Here is an 11,140-nt window from a genome sequence, read left to right as displayed (position 1 = left end):
CGCTTCAATACTTCGTTGAGATTATGTAAAACGTGTTTCTGTTATTCGTAAACAACTTTCGCATTTATCAATAAAGGGGACTCTTTCCTCTGATCATGATGCATGTTCCATGGAATACAAAATAACAGCAATATTTGTATAGTTTTTTTGTTTGTGTGTGTAGACTGTACTTAGATCAAAAGTTATTACTTTGGTTACATAAAAGCGCAGAATTTAAGCGATCAAATAATTTTTCTTATTTATAAAACGCAATTTATATTTTTGGAAGGATATAAAATACACACTGGAGTAAGACTGAACGAAATGTGGTTCAAATTATGTGCAACACAAACAAACAAAGAAAGAAACAACCAAGAGAACTCGTCGGCTCCCAGTTTCTCTCTCATACATTCATATATGTTTCTTTCTCTACCAATGCTACGAATACTACTGGTAACCGTACCAGTACTACGTCATTTATGTACTGTACCAAAACTAACGAATCGTAATTGTAGTAGAAGTCAGTTCTACTACATTATCAATTAGTCACATTTCGAGTCGGCCAAATCACACGAATAACGTTTTGTATGGATATGAACCGAGCGAGGTGGCGCAGTGGTTAGCACACTGGACTCGCATTCGGGAGGACGACGGTTCAATCCCGTCTCCTGCCATCCTGATTTAGGTTTTCCGTGATTTCCCTAAATCGCTTCAGGCAAATGCCGGGATGGTTCCTTTGAAAGGGCACGGCCGATTTCCTTCCCCATCCTTCCCTCACCCGAGCTTGCGCTCCGTCTCTAATGACCTCGTTGTCGACGGGACGTTAAACACTAATTTCCTCCTCCTCCATGGATATGAAATGGAATCAGACGTAGGCTAACAAAATGACAGGCTTCAGTTCAGTACCAGGACACTGGGAAAATGTGAAGAGCGTTCCATATTGACTTGCCCTTTATTTTTATCCATCATTCACGGTGCACCATTTGACCCATCACCTCAGTTGCAAGTACGTAGTACTTTGGTCTAGCCATGGGTGGGAGGAGAATCACTACATGTGTAATGCCTCCACAGTACATTCCATGTACGCAACTGCTGTCATTGTGTAAACAAACAACATGGAAAAAGACTGGAAATTTGTGGTAAGGTCTTATGGGACCAAACTGCTGAGGTCATCACTCACTAAGCCAGCACACTACTTAATCTAGCTTAAACTAACTTACGCTATGGATAACACACACACCCCTGCCCGAGGGAGGACTCGAACCCCCGATGGGGGAAGCCGCACGGACCGTGGCAAGGCGCCCATGACCGCGCGGCTACCCCGTGCGGCAGACAACATGGAATGTGATCAACAAGGTCGGCGCTAGACGACGTAGCGTCTGTGGAAGGAGGGTGTAAACACTGTGGATATTCACAGACGATTGGTGACGGTGTGCAGAGAGAATGCACCGTCACGAAAGGGCCCTTGCAACACGACAACCCTTATCCTCATACCACGCCGAAAACCACGGTTGACATTCCTGAAATGGAGTGGCAGGTACTGCCACACTCAACGTTTTCTCCTGACTTGGCACTCTCTGCTTACTGCTCAATAAGCGCTACGAAGAAGCCTCCGTGCGGACATATTTCAAAATGGTTCAAATGGCTCTAAGCACTATGGGACTTAGCATCTGAGGTCATCAGTTCCCTAGACTTAGAACTACTTAAACCTAACTGACCTAAGGACATCACACACATCCATGCCCGAGGCAGGATTCGAATCTGCGGCCGCAGCAGCCGCGTCGTTTCAGACTGATGCGCCTATTTTCTCTGCCTCGTGACGACTGGGTGTTGTGTGCTATCCTTAGGTTAGTTAGTTTTAAGTAGTTCTACGTTCTAGGGGACTGACGACCATAGATGTTAAGTCCCATAGTGCTCAGAGCCATTTGAGCCATTTGATGCGCCTAGAACCGTTTGGCCACCGCGGCCGGTATATACACTACTGGAAATTGAAATAAGAACACCGTGAATTCATTGTCCCAGGAAGGGGAAACTTTATTGACACATTCCTTGGGTCAGATACATCACACGATCACACTGACAGACCCACAGGCACATAGACACAGCCAACAGAGCATGCACAATGTCGGCACTAGTACAGTGTATATCCACCTTTCGCAGCAATGCAGGCTGCTATTCTCCCATGGAGACGATCGTAGAGATGCTGGATGTAGTCCTGTGGAACGGCTTGCCATGCCATTTCCACCTGGCGCCTCAGTTGGACCAGCGTTCGTGCTGGACGTGCAGACCGCGTGAGACGACGCTTCATCCAGTCCCAAACATGCTCAATGGGGGACAGATCCGGAGATCTTGCTGGCCAGGGTAGTTGACTTACACCTTCTAGAGCACGTTGGGTGGCACGGGATACTTGCGGACGTGCATTGTCCTGTTGGAACAGCAAGTTCCCTTGTCGGTCTAGGAATGGTAGAACGATGAGTTCGATGACGGTTTGGATGTATCGTGCACTATTCAGTGTCCCCTCGACGATCACCAGTGGTGTACGGCCAGTGTAGGAGGTCGCTCCCTACACCATGATGCCGGGTGTTGGCCCTGTGTGCCTCGGTCGTATGCAGTCCTGATTGTGGCGCTCACCTGCACGGCGCCAAACACGCATACGACCATCATTGGCACCAAGGCAGAAGCGACTCTCATCGCTGAAGACGACACGTCTACATTCGTCCCTCCATTCACGCCTGTCGCGACACCACTGGAGGCGGGCTGCACGATGTTGGGGCGTGAGCGGAAGACGGCCTAACGGTGTGCGGGACCGTAGCCCAGCTTCATGGAGACTGTTGCGAATGGTCCTCGCCGATACCCCAGGAGCAACAGTGTCCCTAATTTGCTGGGAAGTGGCGGTGCGGTCCCCTACGGCACTGCGTAGGATCCTACGGTCTTGGCGTGCATCCGTGCGTCGCTGCGGTCCGGTCCCAGGTCGACGGGCACGTGCACCTTCCGCCGACCACTGGCGACAACATCGATGTACTGTGGAGACCTCACGCCCCACGTGTTGAGCAATTCGGCGGTACGTCCACCCGGCCTCCCGCTTGCCCACTATACGCCCTCGCTCAAAGTCCGTCAACTGCACATACGGTTCACGTCCACGCTGTCGCGGCATGCTACCAGTGTTAAAGACTGCGATGGAGCTCCGTATGCCACGGCAAACTGGCTGACACTGACGGCGGCGGTGCACAAATGCTGCGCAGCTAGCGCCATTCGACGGCCAACACCGCGGTTCCTGGTGTGTCCGCTGTGCCGTGCGTGTGATCATTGCTTGTACAGCCCTCTCGCAGTGTCCGGAGCAAGTATGGTGGGTCTGACACACCGGTGTCAATGTGTTCTGTTTTCCATTTCCAGGAGTGTATTTCAGATTTCCAGGAACTGGAAGCAGCTATCCAGCAGTGGCTGGGACAGACTCCAGAAAAATGGTTCGAGGAAGGCTTGCAGAGGTTATGTCGGGAGAAAACGGCGAGTGGGGCAGTTCCTGGAACCCCGTTTTCTAGATGGCAGCCGCAGTCTTCCGACTTGTATGGAAAAGAACGTTGTCGTGTTGCAAGAGCAGTCTTTCGTGACCGTGTACACTCTCCACACATTGCCAGCATTCAAATGTGAATATCTATAGTGTTTACTCTCTCCTTCCAAAGAAGCCACATTGTTCAGCGCTGTCCTTGATGGCCACACTCCATGCTGTCTGCTCACGTGATGACAGTAATTGGAAAAATGGGCTGTACTGTGCAGGGATTACACTTTTAATGATTGTCGTGCCACCTACAATTGTGAGCCGGCCACGGTGGCCGAGCGGTTCTAGGCTCTCAGTCCGGAACCGCGCGACTGCTGCGGTCGCAGGTTCGAATCCTGCCTCGGGCATGGATGTGTGTGATGTCCTTAGGTTAGTTAGGTTTAAGTAGTTCTAAGTTCTAGGGGACTGATGACCACAGATGTCAAGTCCCATAGCGCTCAGAGCCATTTGAACCATTTGTACAATTGTGAGTTAACGAGCATTGCGCTATCACTTAAATATATGTCCGAAAGAGTCAGCCTACAGGAATTGTGAAACGAACCGTGAGGTCCAGGGCCGGATGCCACAAAGGGCGCAGATTCACCACGAGATGGGGAAACTCACAGGCGTCTATTGTCTATTAAGCCCTAAGCGCTGTAGTGTGCGAGTGAGACAGATGAGAACCTAGGTAATAGGGAAGCCCAGTAGAAGCCATTTGTGGCCAAGGATACGTAACGGTGTTAAATATGGTGGGCCTAAGACCGGCCATAAAGGGAAACATTTATGAAAACTATTTAATTCTGTAGTAGTGAAGGGAATGAAGCCACAGTTATTTTAATCTGCCATCCTCCATAAAATTTCACGGTGATCCCAATAAAACTTGAATACTGATCATATCTATAATCGTTTAGGATTCATTGTTAAAGTGAAATTAACAAGTTTTGTAACAAAGATTTGAATGCTAAACTCTGATCTTAACGATCGACATTTCACAGAGAAGTGCATCATTAAAATGACAAATGTTGTAAATATCAACTCTGTAACTTTATTTGTTTAAAAGATATAGTAAATTTAAATTATTAGTATTTTCAGTTAAGCATCAGATCATCATTTCCTCCACACTAAACACATTGAACGATGACAGCATGACACCTTATCGAGTCATGAGGTAAAAGAATAATTGTTGTAAAGTGTAGTGCATGATAGTTAATTTTGTCCTGTTTTTATTTATCAGAAAGCATATTGGTGCAAGGCTACTGGCCGTGACATTCACAGTTAAGAAGGAAATTGTATTGGTTTTATGTAAAAGAATTTAACGTTTATTATGTAATGGATGTTATTGTTACTTTATTTAGAACGTGAAAGTGGTCAAGCTTTGATTATTTAAATATATTAAAATGTAAAATAATGTAGAATAAGCTGTATCCAATCAGATGGACGGCTTCAGGAAAGGAACTGCCCTAGTCAGCTGAGCGAGGATATTCGGCGCGCGGGAAACGCGGCCGGCGATGGGCAGAGGGAGTGCTGGAACAGACGCGAAAACGGACAGTTCGGCTGTAGACGCCAAAGGGTAGAGTTCGGATTGAGACGCGAAAGTGAACAGTCGGTCTTTAGGCAGCTAGGAAGTGAAACGACTCAGAAAACTTCGCGTTGTGTGGCATCGCGGGACTTAGTCTCTGAGCGATGAGCAGCCTCGCGCCTGGTGTGAACTCTAACTTTAGGCGTAGGCAACTTGTATTTCGCGATGGGACTGTGAATGATCCAATGTGTCAAATGGATATGCGGTCAAGTGTAACAGCAACTCTAAATACGACCACTTTCGTTATTAGTTTGCTTTCCGAATAAACATTATTCTAACCAAATCGCAACTGTGTGGCCTACATCATTTATGGGTTGTTAATATAGTTCGCGATATTATTATTACTGTTATTATATGTTAACTTTGTATTTCGTAAATTTGCCGTCAGGCAGACAATTTAACCAAAGGGTCACAAGCGTCGAATTTAGGGCGTATAATGCGACACGTGCGGATCAACCCCTAGACGAGTTTGAGCCAAGACATTTTGACGAAGAGGAACCGCCTGTGAGCCCGAACGTCTATGGGATGTTAGCTCGCACAGTTAGACCACTGTAGAGGGCAGTCAAATGGGGCACCATGAATGATGGAAAAAAATAGAGTGTAAGTCAATATGAAATGCCCCTCATACAATCAGTCTACAGTCTACAAAGGATCCGGAGAGAGTGTCACAGAGACGCTGAAAAAACTGAACTGATTGACGCCAATCATTCCCCAAAAGCCCACCTACAAAGAAGTTTCAAGAACCAGTATGAAGTGAAAAATCTGGGATTCTGAACAATTACAACGGAGGGAATCCTGAGAGAGCGTTACAGAGATGCTGAACAATCTGAACTGTTTGACGCCAATCATTCCGCAAAAGCCCACTTACAAAGTTTCAAGAACCAGTACTAAGTGAATAATCTGGGAATATACCGCAGACCATTACCTAATCCTCCCGTAGTGGCACCAAAACAAGACTAGACTGATTACAGGGGGCACAAAGGCATTGGAGCATTCATGCCTTCCACATTGAGTAGAGTCCGCACAGGATACGGTGGTCGATGCGCAGTGACTTAATTTCCGTCTGAAGCGCTGGACGCGTTCATTCGTTTGTTGTTCAGAAGGGGCGGCGGATGTTTGCCCGCTTCCGGCGGATCAGCGACGCGCTGCGGTGACAGAATCGAGGCTCACGCCCTGCGGTCTTTCTCAAATGATTTTACAGAAACTAATCGGTAAAAAAAATCATTTTTGCGTTACTTGTAGCTTTATATGTCAGCTTCACGATGACGTGCCCATCATCTCATTAATGGTCATTGTTCGTGTGTTATTTGCATGTAAGATACTGCGCAAAATTCGAAAAAGTTTTCAGTGAAACATAGGGGTGGCATGACTTTGGTTTGGCGCATATTACATAATATGCTGCTGTGCAGGAAATTTAGGTAAGATACTGAATTTTTCTTTAGACTTGGATGGAGGTCTCTATCTGTCACCAATCTCGAGGAAATTGGTCTGATATTGCATGCTCATTTGCAGTCGCGCGCGCCAGTGATAAAGTTAGAATGAAATATCGAAATGAGATTGTGGCAAATGATAGCACACAAAGAGGTGAGTGCTTTGCAATATGGTTATTATGCAAAACCTTATAATCTACCGTGTTATTCCACTAATTACTTATTTTTTCGATTGAATAATGTAATTTTTATGGGCCGTCGACAGATGGTGAAAGGCGAAATAATGTGGGTTTTGGAAAAACGTAAGTGATCACATTACACGTTTATTTTTGTATCGAGGGTATTCTTTTTCACAAGCTATTGACCTTAGTTTTCATCAGTTCCTGACTTAATAAGCTTAGCAGAGGTTGAAAATACCGCTTCAGTTGTAAATTACTTTATTTTCAGACGACCGGTTTCGGACTGTCATAAGCCCATCCTCAGGTGTCGTAGCTGTGCTGCGGTCCCCGAGCGCCACGTGCACCAGGTGCAGCATGAGCTCATAGGCAGCACACCGCGCCTGGTACACGTGGCGCGCGGGGACCGCAGCACAGCCACGACACCTGAGGATGGGCTTATAACAGTCCGAAACAGCTCGTCTGAAAATAAAATAATTTACAACTGAAGCGGTATTTTCAACCTCTGTTATAATGCTCAGTTGCGGATGTTCTTCCAACAGGTTTGTTTGTTAATAAGCTTAATAGACCACTGTTTCAGAATTATCTCGCAATTGAATCTGCACAATATGTTAGTGAGGTCACTTTGCGTAAACTCCTCTGTGTTTTGGAAAAAGAAGCAAATTTTAACGTGGCAATAAGACAAATGTAGGTTTTACTTAAAATCACCTCTCAGGACGCTTCTCCGAAAGTTTACAAATGGTTGAAAAGCAGGCGAAAATAAATTGATGCTTTTGTTGCGTTTTCAGCGGATTTCTTTCAGATACTTATCAAAGCAGAGGTGACAGCAGATCTTTTTGAATGGTCACTATTTAAGTGTGGATGTGGAGGCGGTTCACTTCATTATAAAAAATATGAACGAAGGCTTCTATTTGAACCTCGCTTCCCCACCAGCCTTCGGCATTTCCCCAACAGTGCCTGCCTACTCTTCTTAATATTTATAAAGGCAATGCAGTCCGTAAACGGAGAGAGAGAGCGCCACAGGCAATCCATGTTGTTGTTGTGGTGGTCTTCAGTCCTGAGACTGCTTTGATGCAGCTCTCCATGCTACTCTATCCTGTGCAAACTTCTTCATCTCCCAGTACCTACTGCAACCTATATATTTCTGAATCTGCTTAGTGTATTCATCTCTTGGTCTCCCTCTACGATTTTTACCCTCCACGCTGTCCGCCAATACTAAATTGGTCATCCCTTGATGCCTCAGAACATGTCCTACTAACCGGCCCCTTCTTTTTGTCAAGTTGTGCCACAAACTCCTCTTCTCCCCAATTCTATTCAATACCTTCTCATTAGTTATGTGATTTACCCATTTAATCTTCGGCATTCTTCTGTAGCACCACATTTCGAAAGCTTCTATTCTCTTCCTGTCCAAACTATTTATCGTCCACGTTTCACTTCCATACATTCCTACACTCCATACAAATACTTTCAGAAAAGACTCCCTGACACTTAAATCTATACTCGATGTTGACAAATTTCTCTTCTCCCGAAACGCTTTCCTTGCCATTACCAGTCTACATTTTATATCCTCTCTACTTCGACCGTCATCAGTTATTTTGCTCCCAAAATAGCAAAACTCCTTTACTACTTTAAGTGTCTCATTTCCTAATCTAATTCCCTCAGCATCACCCGACTTAATTCGACTACAATCCATTATCCTCGTTTTGCTTTTGTTGGTTTTCGTCTTATATCCTCCTTTCAAGACACTGTCCATTCCGTAAGCAATCCATATAAACTGTTTTTTTAAGCAATCCATATAAACAGTAATAAATATATTGACATAGTATTGTATGCCGATGACATTACATTAATAGTAAATTCTGAAGACGAAAAAAAATCAATCAATCTTTTAAACATAGTGGGAAAGGCTTATAATTTTAAGATAGCGGTAAGCAAAAGTAAGACAGTGGCATTCCATAGAAAATACCCAATGCGAAACAGAATTGTAACTGACGATCAGATTTCGGAACATGTTCAGCCCTTCAATTACCTAGGGAGCTATAAAACTTTTGACGAAGATAAGGATGTCGATATTAAAGTACGGAGATATTAGATTAAATGTGGCACTATACGTAGAATTTTAAGAAGTAGGTACGCGAAGAGACGCAAAAATGAATATCTGTAATATGATGGTTTTGCCTGTTCTACTGTATGACAGTGAATTCTGTGTTATGAAGAGAAAGGATTCTAGCCATCTGTGGGTGCCTGAAATGAAATTCTTACGAGCAGTCAGAGATTGCACTAAGTTCGGCAGGAATCCTCATGTAAATATTACACAAGAACTGAATGTTTTTGCAGCAAACGACAAAATAGAAGAACACAAACAAAACTAGAAGGAATAACCAAGACGAATGAAAGGAACAAAGATTTCAAAGGTGGCCTTCCAATACAAACCTAAAGGAAAGAGGGACACAGGAGCGTCAGTTAAAAGGCGGAACTGAGGTCAGAACAGGTGGATAGACCTAATCTATGAAAGGCAGAAGAAGAAGATATAGTAGCTCACCTGTTATGAGTTGCTAAGAAGTCGAAACGAGTTAAAACACCAATTGTGAGGCCTGAGGCTGAAAAGAAAAATGCATTCGAAATGAATTTCAGGTATGGGGAATCCGAAAGGAAAATCATAAATTGTGTAGAACGTATACGGCGAATATCTGCAGCATTTAACCACACTGGTGCGTCTACTACCAATGAAAGAGTAACGGAGGAAAGTAACAAGACTTCAGTGTTTAGCTGCTGTTGCTGCAAACCCTCATTTTACTCCTCGAAATGTTTACTCGTGGTTCTGGAATATCACGATGACTGTTCTCAGAGTACTTTGACGTAGCAAATTTCAGCCATAAGTTATTTCTATCAGGAACTTCATGACGATGTTTTTCTTAGCTCCTCATGTTTTGTTAATGGGCTTGTGACCAGAGACTTAACTTTGCACATAACGAGCGACCCGTTCCAGCTTCGAAAGGGTAGCGTTAAGTATCTACAGCCGGATGATTTCATTACAATTCCTGAGTCAGTGGGCCTATTATAGAAAACTTACCAAAATCGCTACAGAAGATCCTGAGATTAGCCTCCGCGTACAGACAGAAAAACGCATTGGGGAACTGTAATTTATAATATGTATAGATATCTATGAACCTACAGCGAATGGTTATCAAAACCTAACCTTGAAACATTGCATGTAGCTTTTGTTCATACTTTGAGCGGTTACGTTAAGCTATGTTCAGGTCAAAACGTCCATGGTCAGGTTGCAACATTGTTGCCAACACTTGCACCTCACCATAGACATTTTTTTAATGTCAAGAAGTTTTACCGAAACCGGCCATCAAATGTAAATAAAAAGTGAGCTAGATTGTTTCTAGATTAATTTTTAAAATAAAGAGAAAGTCTAGATTTTATCTAAATACGTTGACGGAAAGAAAATCGCAACATGAAGAAGGAGTTGTGCGATACAAATGACAGCAGTCGGCGTGTTTCTGCATGTGAAAGATGATCTCTGTTCAAATTTCGCGCTTGTATCCTTAGAGCGGCGCTAGTAGCGCCACTATGAAGATGAAAATCAGGTCTGCTTTAAATACGCGCAGTAACTTTCGTGAGCGTTGTTACCTTTGAGACTGGACGCGGTGTGCTGATGTTAGTCAAGAATGCCTTTAAGGCGACAGAGACCTCACTGAGTTTGAACAAGATCGTGTAATAGGGCTACGAGAAGCTGGATGTTTCTCCTGCAGTACTGCAGAGACACTTTGTAGGACTGTAGCCAATTTACACTATTTCCAGCACGATGGTCACGAGAATGTACAGTCGTAAGAAGACCGGGCTCCGGACGACCACGTGGCACTGCCGAGAGGGAAGACCATCGTTTTCGGCGTATGGCTCGGGCGCATCGTACTACATGTGCAGCAACAATCTGAGCAGCAGTTGGCACCATTGTGACACAACGAACTGCTACAAATCACTTACTTCAAGGACAGCTCTGAGCCAGATGCCTTGTAGCGTGCACTACACTGACCCCAAACCATCATCATTTCCGATTTTTGTCGTGCCGATCGAGAGTTTATTGGAGGGCAGGGTGGAGGTCTGTTGCGTTTTCTGATGAAAGCTGGCTCTGCTTCGGTGGCAGTGGTGGCCGTGTGTTGGTTAGGAGGAGGCCAATTGAGGGCCTGCAAAGAATCTGTCTGCGAGACACTGGACCTACACCTGGGGTGCGATTTCGCATGACAGCAGGAGCACTCTCGTGGTCGTAGCACACACCCTGACTGCAGATTTGTACGGCAGTCTGGTGATTCGACTTGTTGTGCTGCCATTCATGAACAGCATTGCAGAGAATGCTGAGGGTTTTCCAACAAGATACCGCTGTTGTAACCCAACATGCTCTACAGGGTCCCGACACGTCGCCTTGGCCTGCTCG

The 11,140-nt window shown here is 44.9% G+C and overlaps 1 non-coding gene across 1 annotated transcript; it reads left to right on the top strand.

Moving 5' to 3' along the window:
- The first annotated feature begins 580 nt into the window (after positions 1-580).
- Trnaa-cgc (transfer RNA alanine (anticodon CGC)) lies at positions 581-653 on the top strand. Its single transcript has one exon. It is a non-coding gene; the product is annotated as a tRNA-Ala (tRNA).
- The last annotated feature ends 10,487 nt before the right edge of the window (positions 654-11,140 follow it).

This window comes from Schistocerca serialis, chromosome 2, assembly GCF_023864345.2.
Source record: "Schistocerca serialis cubense isolate TAMUIC-IGC-003099 chromosome 2, iqSchSeri2.2, whole genome shotgun sequence".
NCBI lineage: Eukaryota > Metazoa > Arthropoda > Insecta > Orthoptera > Acrididae > Schistocerca > Schistocerca serialis.
Note: the sequence above shows the minus strand (reverse complement) of the source record. Positions and strands in the feature narration are given on the sequence as shown.